General features: G+C 39.7%; 1 long non-coding RNA gene across 1 annotated transcript; it reads left to right on the top strand.

Moving 5' to 3' along the window:
* The first annotated feature begins 5,017 nt into the window (after positions 1–5,017).
* On the top strand, positions 5,018–7,861 carry LOC118224333. The gene is made up of 4 exons (XR_004764624.1): positions 5,018–5,210; positions 5,617–5,701; positions 6,719–6,831; positions 7,047–7,861. It is a non-coding gene; the product is annotated as an uncharacterized LOC118224333 (long non-coding RNA).
* The last annotated feature ends 11,632 nt before the right edge of the window (positions 7,862–19,493 follow it).

Raw genomic sequence — 19,493 nt, 5'->3', positions numbered from 1 at the left:
AAGTCTTTGGTGAGGTTCAGAGTACCTTTGAACCTCATTCTCCCCAGACATTTGATCAGTCTGTCAAACCTGGGCATTGGATATGTGTCAAACTTGGATACTTAATTTTGTTTGTGAAAATCAGATGAAAAACAGATGCTTCTGTTTGGCTTGGGCACCAGCACAATATGACTGGACCATTCATTGTTTGATTCTTTAATAACCTCCATTTCCAGCATTGTGTCTCTCATCGTCTCTCACCTAACTTCAGGCACCTGATGAAAATGTAGCTTGACAACTTGGGCCTGTAGTGATATGGTGCTGGATCAGGAAAGTTTGGTCTGGATGGAAACCAATTATGTAATGGTTCCTGTTAACTATCTCCTTAAGTTCCTGCCTTCTGCTTGGACTGAGGCCAGACCCTTGGGTGATATCTTCCCTTGGCACTGCAGAATTAGCTAAGGAGACAGTGGGAATACACAATGCACTGCCTCACAGGGCTGTTGCCAGGGAACCAAGAATTTACACTTGGTAGTGAACACAGAGCATCTCTCCACCCCTAGATATGGTCAGGGAGTTCTTGGGAGAGGATTCACATTGACTTGTAGGGTTTGTTTGGAAGTCTAATGTACATGGTAACAGTGGATCCTCACTCCAAGAGACCAGATGTTCACCTCATTTGCAGTACAACGACTGCTGAAATGAAATAGGTGTGGAAAGGCATGTTCTGGTGCAACATAATTACACACATCCTCATAAGTGACATCAACCTTCAATTTTGCTCAGTAGAGTTTTCCACATTCCTGAGGTCTACAGGAGTGAAGCACATCTGCTCTGTGCCCTACCATCCTACTACAGACTTGCGGTATGCATTGTTTGCATCAAAAAAAGAACTGAGCAAACTGAAAAAGGAATAGTGAGTCCTCAATCGCTCAGTTCCAGGCCTCGAGTTGCAAAACCCCCTTTCAATTCCGATTCACATGACAAATCTATAATGACAGAGTTATGCGCTGTAGCCTGGTCAACCACCCTGAGGGATGATGAAGGAACACACTCCAACCAGAGAACAACATCCACGTAAAAGAATAACAAAACGCACAATGTTCCAGCTAGTATAGCATTTATACATTTTCAAAAATGACAACAGTGCTTCTGGGTAGAGAGCAGTTTTCCCAACAGTCTGCATTATATTCTCTCCCAAGGAGTAAGGCACTACTGCTAAAAACAAATGTTAAAATGCATGTCTTTATTCATTGCAGTTGTCCCACTCAACATGATGTAGGAAATAAAGCCCTACATTTCTATAAACAAGTGGTTTCTCTTTTTTTCTCTTAATGTTTTCATTTGGAAATGTTGTGCATTTGAGACCTAAGGCCTCATCAGTGATACATTATTTTGGGACTGGGACTTTCTGAAGTGAGTTGGCACACTTTACTCCTATTTTCTTGAGAATGTTGCTGATGCTTCACAGGAAGTGGAGTCCCTCAAGGATTTGTTTTGGGACCCGTGCCTGGTTTTTTGTATAAATGACCTATGTAAGCAAAGAAATTAGCAGGCTAATTTTCTAATAATCTATTTCTCATTTTTACCCAGACCCAGAAACAGTGAGACAAAAGGAATATTCTAGAAATAACAACACAAGGAAAATTTACGTCTTTCCAAATGTAGACAATATGCTTGAAGTGTTACAAAAGGTCAGCAGCACTCAATTACTTTGAGTACCAAACCATAATTTTGAATCATTTATTCAGTTTCGATCAGAGCATACTAAATGATTTACAAGCTACAGGAGCAAGACAAGACAGCAGATTGACTGAAAGCACTTGTTTCAACAGAAGGGATGAAGGTAATGTCACCCTTTACAGTCAGTAAGTTATGTAACCATAACTGTTAAGCTATATTTAAAAAATATCTTAAAATAATCTTTTTTTCAGACAATGTTCTGCCTTATTACTATAAGCTGTTTATTTCCAGTGTAACTGTGGATATCAACTCAGGGAGGTGTGCAACAAAACTTTCTTCATAATTCCTCCATCTCAAAAAGATACTGTCTCAAATATTGTGAACAGTTGAAACAAAGTTTAAGATATAACCTGTATTTAACACAGCAGAGTCAAGAGTCAAGTTAAATATTTATAAAATATTCTAATCTAAAAGCCTGCACTGGTCTTGCTTATTGTGGGAAAATGAATCTGACACAAGTCAAAGATAAAAATAGGCACAAACAAGAATGTCTGAGACTGATCCCAAAATATCTTATTATGGTTCCAAAGATACGTCTTTGGAGAGCTTGTTGAAATTTTCCATCTTATCTGCAGAGAAAACATGGAGTGGGAGGAGGCTTACTGTGGGCTGAATGCAATAAAGGACGAGTTGGTGTAAGAAGTGATCACAGAACAGAGACCGAAATTAGTGCAAATAGAACATATTCTTCTTCTGTTTTGGGATACCCACCAGTAACGATTACACTCACATTCATTTGGAGGAGGACACTGCCCAGGCACTACATTTAGGCAGGCTATGGACACCCCAACTGACAACCAGAAGTGGTTGCTATTGCCCAGTGAGACATGGGTGTCCCATTGGCCGCAAGCATGATGTGTTTGCTGTCACAGTGGACGTTCTCCATAATTTTGATCGGTCAGTTGCGTCACACAAGCCTGTAATTCTCACCTACATGAGGAGCACCGCAACTGAAGTGTATCCAGTGCTCCTACACATCAGTCTGTGGCTATTTAACAGAGCACAGGCCCACAGTACTAAATGAGAGCCAGTGGCCATTTTACATCATAGAGACCACACGGTATTAGAGGAGATCCAGTGGTTATTTTACACCACATTGACTACACAGACAGTAATATAGGAGAAAGCCACTGAATGTTACATCCACACAGAACTACAAGAGTAATGGTGACTCGTTTACACCCTACAGGCCACACAATATTATGAGAGAGCCAGCCATTATTTTACACCCGAGAGGCCACACAGCGCTACTTGAGAAACAATGACTATTTTGCACCCTACAATACCACACAGTATTACTGGAGAGCCAGTGACTATTTTACATCCTACAATCGACACACTACAACAGGAGAGCTACTACTTCTTGGAAGAGAGACATATTGCTCACAAATCATAGCTGGTAAACAAGGAGGAACGCTGACTGCATCATCATTGGGAAAAGCTAATACAATGTTAAGAACCCTTGGTATTCCACCATATACGCATTGTGGTAATGAAAATGCACAATAGTCACCACTTACGATTACCATCACATTCATTTGGAGAATGACACTTCTCAGGCAATATATTCAGGCAGACTGTGGCCAGCCAACTGACCAGAAGGGATTGCAGGTGCACAATGAGATCTTCCAATGGCTCCTTGCATGACATGTTTGGTGTCCCAGTGGACAAAGAAATGAGTTTATTAGTACTATAAAGGCATAATTTAAAAACAAAGAAATCTGCATTGTGCTTATATACTTTATATACTTTACAAGAGAATGTGTGATTCAAACCGTATCAACTAATCAGATTATATGTTCCTTTTTTCAAAGGATTTTCTTTGAATATAGAACAGCAAGCACATAATGGTAAGTGTTTTAAATGTGAAATTTGAAATATGTCAACATAATAGTGGTACTTTTACACTCATGTCCACAAGGTGTCAGTAAAATATTGAATTAGAGATTATACATGATCTTCCATTGAAGTCATAATAATGACAGTCCACTAGCAAGTGAACAATAGGCCAAAATTATATGACTCAAGTGCAATATACACATTGCATTATGAGTAGCCTACTGCTTTAATAACTCAATAGGCTAATTTTTCTCAACAGTATAACCACCTCAAATCCTAAAATACAGTTTTGTTTGACTGGTAATGGCATATGCAACATAGTAAATTTGGAATAATTTGTTTTAAATTGAAACACCACTAATGGAGAAAGAATTAAAAATGATTTGCATTAACAAACTAACAAACAAAATTATGTTGGTAACAATCATGCATATCATATCATGGGAAATAAATAAATGCCGTAAGTCAGTTTATGCAATCAGTAACATAAATTGCATGTATGTCAGAATGTTTCTTAGTCTTATAGAAAATTTTATACAGTATATGAGTTACTGATCTGTACACGCTTCATAAATGATTGTGGTCTGTGATTCAAAATGGAGAAATGAGCACAATGAAAATACAAGAGCTACACATCTTGTCACTGTTCCCCAGGAATCGGTTTGCTCCAATGAAGAAGAGTGACAGTCATTAGATTCCAAACAGTAATCATGAGGAATTGTCTCAGTCCATTTGCACAAACTGTTGCAGCTATCAAGGCCTTTGAAAGATATGTATTTTAGTCTCTGGTAACATTATATCTGAGAAAATTGCATTACATACATACATTTAAAAAATTAAATTTCCACATGTGAAATGAAAATATGTCACACTGAGGAAATATGTCACACTGAGAATCTTCACCATTTCACATGTTACTAACCTTTTAAAATGTGAATCAGAATTCACATATGACTTGAAATAGCATTGGTTACCTTTTTTCGTTCTCATGTTTTAAGTGGGATTATAAAATGAGTAAATTGCCAGACTGACTAACATTCCTGAAATGGACAAGAAGTAGCCAGAATACAAACAGCTCTGTCCAGCTGGACTGCAATCCTATGGGACTTCATACTGGAAGCCCTGACCAACTCCCATCCTGACATTGAAGGACATCATGTCTCTGTCATGAAAACTGAGTCGAATGTGGACATGGATGCCAATACAGTGCCACCCTAACCAGCCAACAGCAATCCGGCCTTGATATTTCCTGCTGGGCCAAGATGGCAGCCACTGGGCTAAAACAACTAGGATAGTATCAGCAATTTCATAACTTCCTGAGGAGACAAAGGAGTCATGTGGACTGAGATAAATGCCAGACTCTTTGTGTTGCTCTGTCATGACTATGCAGTGAACAAACCCAAGCATTCTGACATCACATTCATTTTTGTTTTGGAAAACAAGAAATCATTTAACAGCAAGGTTGAAGACTAATAAGGACTACTATGTGTTTGTCGAAAGGGATTGTTTCTTTGGCAATACTACATATTCGCAGACCTTTGCAGTTTCACAATGGTAGCAAATACTCTGCTCCGAAAACGAACAGAAGGTGGCTAGTGTTGGAAGTTGGAGGGAACATTTGGTGTACCATGTTGGCATTAAAATGAGAGGTAAAATTTAAATTCCCATCTGGAACGTATAGTACAAGAGAAACACTATCTCGTTGCATTGTATTTTTGTTTAAATGTATATTTCATCATTCAAATGCCTTCGATGCGACATTTACAAACTCAGTAAAAATGAAAGTGTTTTCGAATTGCATTATTGCAGGTTAAATGATTTAATATGAGTAGCCACGAGGTGTCACCTTTGAGTAGATCGCGAAACTGATGCGGAAACTCGGTTAGAAGGCTTTTGCGTAAATAACTTACTTTCACGAATTATTGGAGAAAACTGAAATATATGAAGTATCATTATTTGTGAAAGAATTTATATGAATGTCCTTACTGTTTTTCAATGCACCCTTTTCAATGAGGATGTGGTGTGACGTCATACTTCTATATTTGCATATTTCAGAGTATATATCCTTTGCGTGTGCGCTTCTGCTTCAGTCCACCACTGCACCAAGACGGTATATTCATCGCAAGTCAGTCAGACTCTGGTGAGTGTTAAAAGACTTTTGCCTTCAGCATCCAATCTGTTTCTGAACGAAATCCAAACATATTTAGCCTTATATACGGATACTTACTGTGTAAGACGTTTGATTTAACGGAGTACACAATATAAACCAGAATATTTCCCCAATAAAGCGTAACTGTCGACATGTCCAGTGGAACCAAACGGACAAAAGGTGCGACGACCGATAAAAATGTAGAATGCAAACCAAAGACGCGTGTATCCATACATGAGAACAGAATTACACGGAAACATGGAAGGGATGTGATGCTCTTGCTAGTTTTCTTTGTTTAGCTAGTGTTGTACTTGTATTTTTTAAGTTACGCGCTCTTTATACACGAACAAACATTAAAAGGCAGCGATGATGTGGTCCTTTTGAAGATACTGTCCATTTGATGAAATCTAAATGTACAAGCTATACCCGTGATGTGGATTTTGGATGAGATTTGGAGTACAATAGCTTTACCGTTAGAGGAACGGTCTGCTGAGATGATGCCAAGCAGGGCGGTGGTTCCTCAGACTGGAGTCTGGAGTTCTTTTTTTTTTTTTTTTGAGCGTATATGAAGAGAACAAAGCTGGATTGCGTAAATAATAATTTTCAAATGTAAAAAGATAACGCGCATGTGGATTAATTATATGACCAAAGGCTTTACGTCAAGGTATCTTTTCGTGTATTTTTTGCAACTAGTCGACGTTTTTCGCTACTACAGCACGTGAACTTGAATTGTTATGTAAATTGACATTACCGCTGTATAAGTAAACCATCTGGTTACGGCCAAGGTTTTATATCCACCGACGTGTGCTGTAAATTAATAAGTCGTTAACATGAAAATTCTACAGCAGAGGATGGGACAGTCTATATCTATATAGCCTATATACAGACGCACACGTTTATTATCAATGGCAGCATTTCATGCCCTGTTGCAGGGCAGCAGGTTGCACACCCAAGCTGTCTGTCGAGGCATTTTAAGCTAAGTGCTTTTTTTTATATTAATCTGACCAGATACTCTGCAAACATGGCCGACAAACCAAACCTGGAGGAGGTAACCAGCTTTGACAAGACCAAGCTGAAGAAGACTGAGACTCAAGAGAAAAATCCCCTGCCATCACAAGAAAGTAAGATTATATAATGATAAAATCAGATTTATGCTTATTTATTATTGGGAAATGTGAGTTTTGGTACAGAGCCAGGGTATGCATAAGGTACATTCTTTACCGTGTATGTGTTTAAAAATCTATCGCACTGATTAATTTAACTGATTAAACATCATAAACAGAATCACATTTTCATTTTTTTGTGGAGAAAATGAGCTGTTCTTCTCCTTTTGCAGCCATTGAACAGGAGAAGAAGGCTTCGTGAACACGGAAGCTCCACCATGCACTGTACATTCCACAAGCATTGCCTTCTTTTTCACTTTTTAGCTGTTTAACTTTGTAACCGAAAAACCTAAGTTGCATTGTGATTGGACGAAAGCAGATGACTGTGCAGCACCCCCCTGCCCCCCTCCCCACGTAGCTCTTAGCCCCTTCTTACAGCAAGGATGAACGAAAACTACTGACTGTCTGTACAGAGAAACCTGCCGCCCACCCTCCCGCCACGGCGTAGCTCCCCTCTTGTTCCCCTTCCCCTCTACCAGACATCTCGCCTGCTTCAAACACCTCCGCATGGCAATATGAGGAAGAGCAAGGGCGTGGCCAACCAATCGCAGGACTCGCACGCTCTCCATGTCTGAATAGTGTGGCTTCTGGCATATTGTAAAATGCTTTCAAATTGGGCAAAAATTTCTTGTGTTTTTTTTTTTTTTTTTTTCATTTCAATTCTTGGAATGCACATTTTGTTTTGATATGCAAATAAAAATGTAAAACCCATGATTAATGTTGTGCTTCCATTTCTAGATTTTATATGCATAGACATACATAGGTGATTGCCAACCACAGTTTTACACCTAAATTGAGAACATTTTGACAGCATTTGTTTTTTTATTACCTGGGGTGCATCTAATCTCATTCTGTGCAGAAATGAATGGATATATGTTTTGAATTTGTCTCAAAATTGTTATATTGAGTTTCCTGTATTGAAATTCTAGCTCTTGCGTACAAGAATACTGGAAACCAAAATATATAATAAACCTTTTTTTTAAATGCACCTTTTGTAGTAGTTTTTAAATTGCATTTTGGTTCTCCTAATGAAATCTTGGCAAAGTATTTGTTTATATTGGACCAGCATATGTAAACACTTTATAATACACACTGAAATGTGTTCAATGAACAGCAATCTTGTTTATTTGGGCCCTATGAACCAAAATAAAAAAGATACATTAAATAAGATACTTTTTCAATGTTATTGAAATGGTTGCTACTATAAAACATTGCTCATACTTTCTGTTGCATTATAGGGTAAGAAGAATTCCTGGAATGTGTTTAAATAGTGCTATAGCCAGTCACTGTTATTACAGCTATAGCTGTAATAACAATAAACCCATTTGTTTCTTACTCTGGATAAATGTTTATTCAGGAGATGCAGCCAGAGAATATTTTTGAATACTGCATCATCAACAGCTTATCAACAGATTAAAATAGTTTCAGAAAAATAGCTTCAAACATTCTCATAGCATTAAATAGATGCTCGCAACAGGACCCATCTTACACGGGCCACAATCCGTGGGACGTTATGGGTCTCCCTGTGTTCCAATCAGCCTCCTAATTGATCCACAGAAGGGTAAGAAAGCGAGCAATGTGGGTGAGCCGATGTCACTTTAAATTGAGTGCGTGGACCGGGTGACCGTTGCAGAGGAGGCCTAATCGACAGACACGCTCACAGAGGGCCGGCCTATGGCGTGTGCCGGCGTGCTCTGCCCTCGCCAGCTGACCTAGAAAAGCAGCGATGGCGGCGCAGAGTTTAAAGGCTTAAGGCAGCACATCTGCGATCACTGCAGCCGTTCGCTGTGCGGAGCTGTCTGACGCAAAACTGCGGTCGCGGTCTCTGATGTCTCAAACCCTTCATGAGGAAGTCTCCACTTGACATATGCTGTGGGCCGATGACATGACAGAGAAATTAGGTGTTTGTGGAAGGGTGAAAACTTAAGCCATTTAAGTGTTATAGAATGGTACCTTGTTTTCATTTAAAATTCAAATAAAAGTAAAACATCACAGGAGGATTTTCCTTATTCTGTTGTCAAGAGAGCCGTCTTAATAGTTTTCTTATTTCCCTGAATTTAGATATTTGGTTTTTTTTCCACATGGTATCTTCTTTTCCCAAATCCATCCATTGCCATATAAATGATAACTTCATATGGCAACGTAGAAAATGGATATAAGGGGGTATAGGGCTGAGTCCTGAGTAGCACACATATTATGAACCCTTGAACATGATTCATGGCCGCAATAAAATATACAGCTTTATGCATAATACAATGCACAAAGCTTAAACTGAATAAGGGTGTTGGCTAAGCAAATAAATAAAGTAACAAACTGATATAACAGTTTATGTGTTATTAGAGTTACATGATATAACATGAGATATTGTAATAAATGGAAAAAATGTTTTATCTCAATATATTTCCTTCTTTAATACATCCCCGCTGTGTGTAGAAAGCTTTATATTTAATTGTGCTTTTGTTTCATTATATCCATTTTTTTATTTTATCATAATAGTAAGATAATGGTACATGTAAGTTTAAGTGGATTGCTGTTAAGCCAGTTACTGTTATTGGCACATTAATCCGGTCAAATGCCGTCAAGTTTTCCGGCCACACACCATGAAGGAAGCTTCATTCTGCTCTCCCACGTCCTGGGCTCCAACTCCCTCGGTCTCATGTAGCTGGTGGGATCCAAATCTGCCCGACCTTCTCACGCATGTTCAACTCCCCTGTTGCGATGTCAGTTTACTTCATATTAACTAACTTACCAGCCCCCCAGAGTACAACTCCAACAGACAACTCCTGAAATGAACCTTGCCATTTATACATTTGTATTTATTTATTTTTTAAAATTTTAATTACTTCTTCACGTGAAGTTGTAACCTGGCCCACGCTGCACACGTCCCAAACTGACCTGAAGGAAGGTACCGGCTTATATCCTCTTTGGATAAGTCAGACAGGTCAAAAGGCAGGCTAGGCCCTCCCCCCTTCCCCCCCCCCCCCCCCCCACCTAGCCTGCCTCTCGCTCAGCATGACGAAGCTTCCTTCCTGTCAGCTGTGTATAGCTATTGTTCTTTGCACCCAGTGCTGGAGCCCTTCCTCAGCACACCACCCCCAGCTGTGCTGCAGCTATTTCAGACACAATTAAACACTGCCTGCCACTGTCTGGCTCTGCTTCATGGTCCTCCGTCCCAGTGCTATGAGTGCCTTGTCTCTGCGTATCACAGTAACCTTCAGCCGTCACTACTGAAGCAGTGAGGACTTTTTTTTTTACACGGCCTCACAAATTCTAGTGATACGTGTCTGTCATAAGAAATGAGGGCATCAGAGAAGACTGCTTCCTCAAAAGATTTTGTCTTCTTCCCCTTCGTTGCCTGGCGGCTAAGAGTTGATAGTAATCTTTACAAATGTCTTTTTTATGACGATCATTATTCCCTCTGTGTTTTTTAAAGATGATTTATCTATAAAATGATCTGCAATCAAACTGATTGCATGTACAGTAATTGCAGCTGGTCGGAGCAGTCAGTCTTCCTTCTTCTGGGTGAAACGCACGTGCAGTAGATGGCTTGTTGCCGATAGGCCAGGGATGCGTTTGGGGCGGTACGGCGGATGAGGCCGACGCGCAGCCGCAGTCGCCTTGCCCGCGCTCTCCTGACGGCTGGCTCGCTAATGCAGCCTGACAGGTGCGCGGCCGCTCCTCCGGGACATAACCGAATGTGACAGACCCTGGCCAGCAGCCTCCAGATCACTGGGTTTAATGTAAGACAACAGTGCAGTGCAGAGAGGACCAGGCCAGACCACAGCTGTGGTGTGTGGGGTTGGGGGGAGGGGGGAGGGAGGATGGAGGTGTAACGCATGTGGCCGACAATGTTGGACAGTCAATTTACCCTTTATCCCCACCTTGTCCTCTCATGTGCATGTCTGCTAATTTTCTCTCCTCCATTTTCCTGTAAACACTCATGTGCACGTCTGCTAATTTTCTCTCCTCCATTTTCATGTAAACAATGGTAGATACAGAGGCTTGTTTCGATCATTGTGCATCTGGATGGCACGGGAATAGTGTTGAGCGTACTGTAACGTGGGCATCCCCTCCACCCCACACCCCTGGCATATAGGCAGCATAAAAGAAATAGGACGGTATGTTAGCCTAGCCAGCGGGGTACTGTGAAGATAGAAATGCCTTACATGAGCTGTGTTTAGCTGCAGGTGGGAAAAGCCCCTTTGCATTTGATGATGAGATTATTTCCTCCCCCAGCTATGTAATGTAATGTAATGACCTGCCAGGACGCGTCTGCGCTGTTCAAACACAACCCCACACCATCTGTGCTGGCAGTGCATACACAGTGTGATTCCTGCATGCACCAAAAATAGTTTTCTGCGTATAATGTATTTAATATGACAAATCTCAAATGCATGTTCTTGCGGTACATTTGCAATTATAATTTGAATAATGAAGCTGCATGCAAACAATTTCATGAACAATAATTATCATTATTGTCCTATGTGGACTTGTGCTTTACAAGGTGTGAATGTGAATAAAATCACATTCCTTTCTTTTTGCTTTATGTTTGCTTTTGAAATGTAAATTTGTGCATATGCACTATCCAAAGAGTTTGGAGGCATTTGCTTGAATTTGAGCAGATAAGATTGTTCTATGCACTCACAATTCATTCTGCTACTGCCATCAGCGCATCATCAATGAAGACAAGTGAACCAGTACCTCTGGCAACCATACTCACCCAAACCATAATGCCCCCATCACCATGTTTCACAGATTTTGGGGGGTGCTTTGGATCTTGAGCAGTTCCTTTTGGCCTCCAGAATTTGCTCTTACCATCACTCCGATACAAGTGAATCTTGGCCTTTTTCCAGAAAAATGCATGCCCTTTCAGGTACTTCTTACCAAACTGTAACGCGGCCAACCTGTCTTTTGCATCTAACTAGTAGTTTGCATCTTGCATTGTAGCCTCTGTAGTTCTGTTCATAATGTCCGTGGTCAGTAATCACGACACATCTACACCGGCCTCCTGAAGAGTGTTTCTGATCTGTCAGACAGGTGTTTGTGGTTTTTCATCATTATGGTGAAAATTCTTTGTTCATGAACTGTGGAGGTATTCCTTGGCCTACCAGGCCTTTTGTGATTACTAAGCTCTCGGTACCACTGTTATAGACACTTGATTTTGGTAAGCATAAGGATTTGTCCATGTCTCTGACTGTTTCTTGTTTCTCAGCCTAATAATGACTTCCTTGACTTTCACTAGCACAACTCCTCATGTTGACAAACGGCAATAACAGACTCCAAAGATAATCAAAAGCCTTGAATCAAGACTAGATACTAACAGCTAACTTATACAGTACCTGCACTAAGGAAGCAATTGAACACACCTGATTAATCAGAAGCACCTGTGAAGCCACTTATCCCAAACATTACGTAGCCCAGAAATGTATAAAAAGTGCTGTAGTTTTCTATAAAAATCCCCTTTAATAAAAGCAAAAAATCTGCATTTTAATCACATGAGAATTGATTGATAACAAATCTAAAATTGTGGAGTAAAAATGACAATATGTCTTGTCTCAAATATTATGAAGCATACTGTATATACTTATATATGTGTGTGTGTGTGTGTGTGTGCGTATTACCAAGAAAATGTCACAGTAAATGAAATGAACTGTAAAACGAGTTTGTTCCACAAGGAATTCTGCGGGCTGAATGCTATTCTGTCACGTATTGTATACTCGGATTGCAAAACAATTGCTTGTAAAAACTGATTTCAAAACACAAAAACCCGGAACCTTTCCAAAAATGAGATCAGAGCATTACTTCTCGTTAGTAAACAGCAACAGAATGCAATATGCTTGAAGTAAATCTAAACTTGGTCTTCCATAATATAATTTTTTATTGAGATATTTCAGTGACTACTGAATATCAAAGTTGTGAAGAAAGCAATACACTGAAGTCAGTAGAAATAGCATTCACAGTTAACAGAAAAGCAGAAGGTGAAAGACTACTCAACATAAAGAGAACCTGGTCCTTTCCCTGTCAAATATATTATAGCCCATGCTTATGAGTGGCTTCACGACATTTTCAAGAAGGGCTGAAGCCATTTTGAACATATTCATTAAAGTAGAATGGTGATCTGAGTAGCAGACAGAATGTCTAAGAGCCTGCTGTTTAATTACAAGCCGTATCCAATCACTTCATAAGTGCCTGGTCTCTTGTGTAGAAAAGCGTTAATTAAGAAGGTATATTTAGCTCTTTGTCTCGCATGGAATGTATTACAACAAAAAATTTTCTCTCTTAAAACTGATGATGCAGTGATTAATAAATAAAATTACTTGTGTCCTTGCCGAGTAGACAGCCTGGTTTCTACTGCACATGCATAACAGCTGTATGTTTTCCAAAGATCTCAAGTCGGCTTGGTGATTTGGCTACATTGGCGCACCAGGCTGGAATTCCCCAGCTGCACATTCATTTCTATAACGATGTGCTGCGCTGCTCCTGCTCCGCTACAACTAAAAACAATAATAAAGACAATAGAACAGCATGTTAAATATTATTTTAATGAGATCACTCAGTACTGAACTGTGTTGTGGTAATAAAGTTTTTTTTTTTTTCAGTTTTGATTCAAAGGGGGCTTCTTTGCGCAAATGACTAACAGACTGAAGAGAGGTGTTTAGAAAGTGACTAGTGTCTTATTCTAAAAATGCAAAGAGAACTTTGCAGTTATATGTGGCTAATTTTGGGGCCGTACCCCAGCACACTAGTCCCTCTAGTAAGCCTGAGCTTGCCAGGATTCTCTATTACTTAATCAGAGTTCTAGATCTAGGTATAATTCAATGATGCGTATATCCTCTTGACACTGTCCCTGTCCACTACTTATTGGATTTTAACACCCAATACCAATAGAACAACATAGTTCCACGGCTTGATTGCAAGTTGGCAAGCACTAGGAAGACTAGCGGCCAAAGTTTATCTGAGTCAGCACAATCAACATAAATACTGAAAACCAACCTGGACCCAAAATGAAGCCAGTCAGCCGAGTTATAGTTATACAGCAATGATAATTATATGTACGGTTTACTGCTGGTGTTCCAGAGCTCTTCAAAGGATGTAAACAAGAGGTTCTGTGCAGTATGTCTCTGAAATGTCTAGATGAAGAGAGTACTGACTTCCTTTGCATTCACCTATGATAGTGTATTGTTCCACAATCCCATACATAATTACTGTCTGCTCATCATGAGGTAATATTTGCCATGTTTTCAATGTGGTCAAAGGGCTCTCCAACTGTTGGGGAGGAAGGAGAGGGTGTGGGCAGCTTAACAACTAGCAAGGCAAACCTATATTTATCAAGCGGGTTAATTCTGATGCCTTGCAGCCAATGAGAACATTCTCTCTCTACCTCACTGATGGATAAAACTATCAATTCAACTTTCTTTGTACTGGAGAATATAGTTTGCGTGAAAAATATCTGAAGAACTTGAATGTTCTGGTGATGGTCTAGGTTAAGCAAGAGCAGAACTTAAACAACTCATATTAAAGTTAGTCTCACGTACTTCTAAAATTTGTAACCAGTTCAGCCATGTACAGTACACCGTAAAATGTCCCAATGGGGACCAAATGTCATCTGTTGGAGTTGAACTAACACTGTTAGTGTTGAATTAACACTGGAAATTTGACTGTATATTTTTCTGAGCGAACTAATTGTTTATTTAGTTAGCAGTAGACAGCCATCCCTCTGCCCCCGTGAAGGCTGGAGATGGTGGAAATCAAGAAGGAGATGAAGAAGAACTGTGGCTTTAAAAAGACAAAAAAATTGTTTTCCATATGAAACTAAATGGCCACCAATGTCTGTCAGAGATAGTTCAGCATTAAAAAATGGGACTCTTGGTTCTTGTAGCTAGAATACTTGAAAATGAAATTCCAATGACCACTATCCAAGACACTAAACCATGTGGTTTCACAAAGCCACAAAGTTTGCATGAAAGTTGAACTTTTTCTGTTGATATCTTAGATGGTATTATGTTGACAGAAATTTTATTTGAACAAAGTTGTGGTTGTATATGACCTAACTTGAAAGTAGCTTGCATTCAGCATATTGTTTTTTTAGTTACTCCTAAAGTATCATCCAATAGTTATACGCATGTTCAATTTCAATGTTCAATATGTGTACACATAAATTGTGCCCTTGATGAAAATCAGACCTTCAAGCTCAGCTACAAGCCCAGTTCCCTAACCATTACATTAAACTGCTGCTCCCCACCCCCACGCACAGGACAATGGAGGGGTTAAATGCTTAAAATGGTAATCTCAGAAACAGAATCCAGTAAAAGAATGATGTCATTCTAGCCAATCCACAGAGGACATGGGGTTTAGTTGTAAGGCAGGTTTACCAAAGGTCGAAGTAGCTTTCTTTTATTACTCTGAGCCATTCCCCTGCTTCTCAGGGTCACTGCTGCAAAGACTGTTGATGATAGAAGTCGGGATAATAATTCCTTATCTCTAAAAATATGCTCATGTTTACTTTTGCCACCCATTTTGAGAACAGCAAGGAGATTGATATTTCCTGAGCCTTTCCATTTCTGTAAACACATTTGAACAGCTGGAGCGCGCATTTTACAATAGCACGCTGTGTTCAGACATTCTCTGTATGTTAGATACCTATGCGACTTTGTACCTGACAGCATGAAGCATGATGCAACAATGGAGGAAAATGGCTGAATATAAATGAGCTGAAAAAACAATTTGCTTGGTATAAATCGTATATTCTAACAGCACCATTGAAAGGTCTGTTAGAGACTGGGGAAGAATACTAATTTTGTATTATAAAGTAACGCATATATAATATGATTCTTCTAGCGTGCATAAATATGCAAATCCACAGGGATCAGCAATACCTCAAAAAGTACATCAAGTACTGTTATAACACAACAACGTTCCCATGGAGTAGTCTTGGTAGGTGACAAGCTGTCATTCTGCCTCATGTTGATCTTTTGGATTTGTTTTGGTTGAGTATTTTCATTTCAGAAACTTTTTTAATCTGGAGGTGTATGGAAACAGCTTGTCAAAAATGGGCCAGTGTTCAAAAACATCAATAATCGCAGCATCCATACCTCCGTTAAACCAGTAACATGAATTTCAGCAGTTTCCAGTCCCAGCTATGCCAGGGCACAGGTAGAGTGTTCATGCATGGCGGTACTCTGGAAAAACTATTTAGAACCATCTGTAAACTGTGTGTTCTTCCAGCAGGAAGCACACAAGGAAGTGCCTTACAATGCTTGATCCTGGTAGACTATTTTTTCCATATCAGGCATACTTAATATTGACCTCAAGCAGGCAAAGGAAGCTCATTTTCTGTGCTGAATAAGAACAAGGAGAGGTCAAACTTCATACCAAGGCTGCATACATTGAAGGGAACTGAAGAGAGGTTACCCTTAAGCACAGTTTTAGTTGAGTTATGCAGTTTCTGTTATAAACAGATTTAAAGAAATTAAACAGGTTGGCTTTTACTTTAGTAGCACTCTATGATACTGCAGTGTTTGCCAGAATCAATACCAGACTCATCAGATGAAAACAGAAATGTCTGTGCCACGACTATTGCTCTAAACTTTACCCGTCAAAGATAGCCACCACTGCACTGACTTAAGGGAAGGCTTCTTATTGACCAAAATAAAACATTGATTGTGCCGAAACAAGAAAACATTAATCACTGAATCATGAGCATGACCTTCATATGCCAAGTTTATGAGAGTGTTGTTGACACAGACTAGAAGCAAACAGAATCTTTCAGCCAAAACACTTTCAGTGTTAATTTAATTACAACAGATCAAGAGGTATCAAATGTACTCTAAGAGAGTAATAAATACTCTTATCAGAGTTGATTTAACACTGAACATTTTTCAGCGTACTTCTGTTAATTACACCCAGTCCTGGAGCTGTCTTTTTTGAAATATAAAGTTTGGGTTCTTGTCAGTGTTATCAATGGCTTGAGCTGTGCACTTTTATGTACCCTTTACTGGGCGGTCAGCATCCTACGCCTGTAAGACTGAGGATGGAGACTGAAATATAGGCACAACTTCATCATACAATCAGCTGCTCTTTAAAAGTGCATAACACATTCTATGGTCTTTTACAGGAGCCATATAGCTCCTCCATCAGCAGTATTCTCTACCTTCATAAGCACCGCATTCATAAGTATTTATGTCGATAATTATCATGTTATGTCGTCATTGAAGCCACCACACAAAGCGTTGGTACTCCTCTAAAAAAAGAGGTCTGCTAATGAATGATCTGTTATTTCACTAAGCAGCAGTGCTGTTCAGTGATTTGGATAATGTAATCTTTTAAACATAATCCCGTACAGAGTGATGTTTCGATGAGTGTCTCTTGGGTGTAATTCCATCATTGTGTCCATGAATGGAAGGCGGGGCCGTGGGCCCGAGTGAAAGAGATGTAAATGATTGGCGGGCTGAAAGGTGGCTGTGAGGGACACAGACAACAGACCTCCATCTGTGGGACCAGAGGTGGAGGCTCGCTGGACCTGCTGCGGACCGCAAATCCCTGGAAGAACACAAACGCTAAGTGAAAAATGCAAATCCCATCGTATTAAGGGATTTCTAGAAGGCATACCACATGGTACAGCGGCCTCATGCTGTATTTGGCCTTTATTATTATTTTTTTTTCCTTTGCCGCTTTTTTTTTTTTTCAGTATTTAATCTAAAACAAAATCATAGCATACGCTCAGCATTATCATTTCAAGAAATATGGAAGTTGTATGCGTGCCAAAGCCATATTGTGCAATTATCAGGGTTCATAACAAAACTGTGTTACTGTAATAGCTGTGATCCTTTGATGCCATATATGCTTTCATAGATGCCTAGTGAGGAAAGGTGGAGATGTGTTTTGACATAAATAGACTAGGTTAAACCTAATAGCCCAGGGTTTACATGGATATACCTGCACTGCATCCTAGTTGGCTAGAAAACTTTCACTTTCCAACTGAGAAATGTAGCTGGGTTTTCACCTGAATGCCTAGACAGCAGTTCACCGTCCACAAAAATTTTCACTAGGTGATGACTTGCTTGATAGTATCTTTCATCTGCATTCTGCGGTACTGTTTACTGTTATGAGCACCCACTCTGTCAGAATGTTCACCAAATACAATTTGCTGTAGAGAGAAAAAAAGATGTCATGAGATTGTACAGGGTCCACATGAGTGCACAGAGGAACTAGATTTTGTTTGGGCACAAGGAAAGTGCTGTCCTCAGCTAGCAACCTTGTACTGAAAGGCTGTTAATGCTTAATTTCAGCAATGCAGTGCTTTCTGTGGTCATGGGCTAATAGTCCAGGGCTGAGTTCTATAGAGCTTACTTAGTGGTTTTATTAGTCTACCTAGCCCTTGACCAATCCTTTCATAAGTGCAGTTTCCTGTGTAGCACAACAAGAAAAACTGGAGTGCTACTGCGGAATGGGCCCAATTGCCATAGTCAAGAGCTGGCCAACTATGTCATCAACTTACTATGACCTATTGCAATCAATCCAACCAAAGGACAAAATAGGGGCAGGTTTAAACTGGCCAGCATTCCTCTGGTTACACTAGAGATACTTGCATGCTACTTGTTGTCTTCAAGGAGAGAAACCCCTCTCCCCCATTAGGCACTAGCTCTCTCCTGTAGCAGAGTGTGACCTGCAGCATGTAAAATAGTCACAGGATCTCCTGTAGTCCTGTATGAGAATATACAGTGTAAAATAGCAATTGTCTCTCATGTAGTACCGTGTGGAATTAGCAGGTCTAGTGATTCAAAAATTGGTGTGGAAGCGAAAGCAGGTCGACTTCTTTGCTTTTGCAGCATCGGAAATTGTTCTTTTTACAGGTATTCTTTTAATGTTTTTATGACGGCTTCGCTGCGCAATGTGTTGTCGTTGAAGGGAGGGACTCTGTATAGGGGGTGGGAGGGGGTGATTTTATCAGAACAGGAACTAGACATTTTCCTCCTATTTACAATCTTGTAAAACGCTGTGACTATTCCATTTCTGACTTGTGCAAACAGATAACATGCCTACACTGACACGCAATATGAGGAAGCAGATTTTATACTGAGACACACAGACCTTTGCACAGTGACTAATTCTCAGAGAGAAAAGACTGAACTGGATCCCAAAACAAATGATCTGCCAGAACTTTATCTACAAATGTTAGGGTAAACAGAGGTGAAATACGATTCAGAGGGCCACTGTTTGTGGATAACACAATGGGGAAAAAATGCAGGTTCAGTTTAATTATTACTGAAGCTCTGGAATTCTCTTTAATGTGTTCAATGCTAAATACAATGACAGCTCTTCTCTTGAACATCACAAAATGTGTGATTTGTTTACCTCAAAAGAATGTCAAAAACAACACATTGCACCTGGCCCGTGTGATGTCGTAATGGAAGTCTAGGTTAGATATCATTTATGATAGCCAGACTCTGTGCCAGAGTATCATATTACAACAATAAGGATGTGTAATCTGTAATGGGACACTTTGAGCTTTTTATGATGTGTTGAATAACAAGGGATAAGTCCACAATTTGCGAGCTTTACTTTAATAATTACCAAATCATATGAATTATATAACAATGTAAATACAGCCCATGTAGCAT

The sequence above is a fragment of the Anguilla anguilla genome, chromosome 3, assembly GCF_013347855.1.
Source record: "Anguilla anguilla isolate fAngAng1 chromosome 3, fAngAng1.pri, whole genome shotgun sequence".
NCBI classification, from domain to species: Eukaryota; Metazoa; Chordata; class Actinopteri; order Anguilliformes; family Anguillidae; genus Anguilla; species Anguilla anguilla.
Note: the sequence above shows the minus strand (reverse complement) of the source record. Positions and strands in the feature narration are given on the sequence as shown.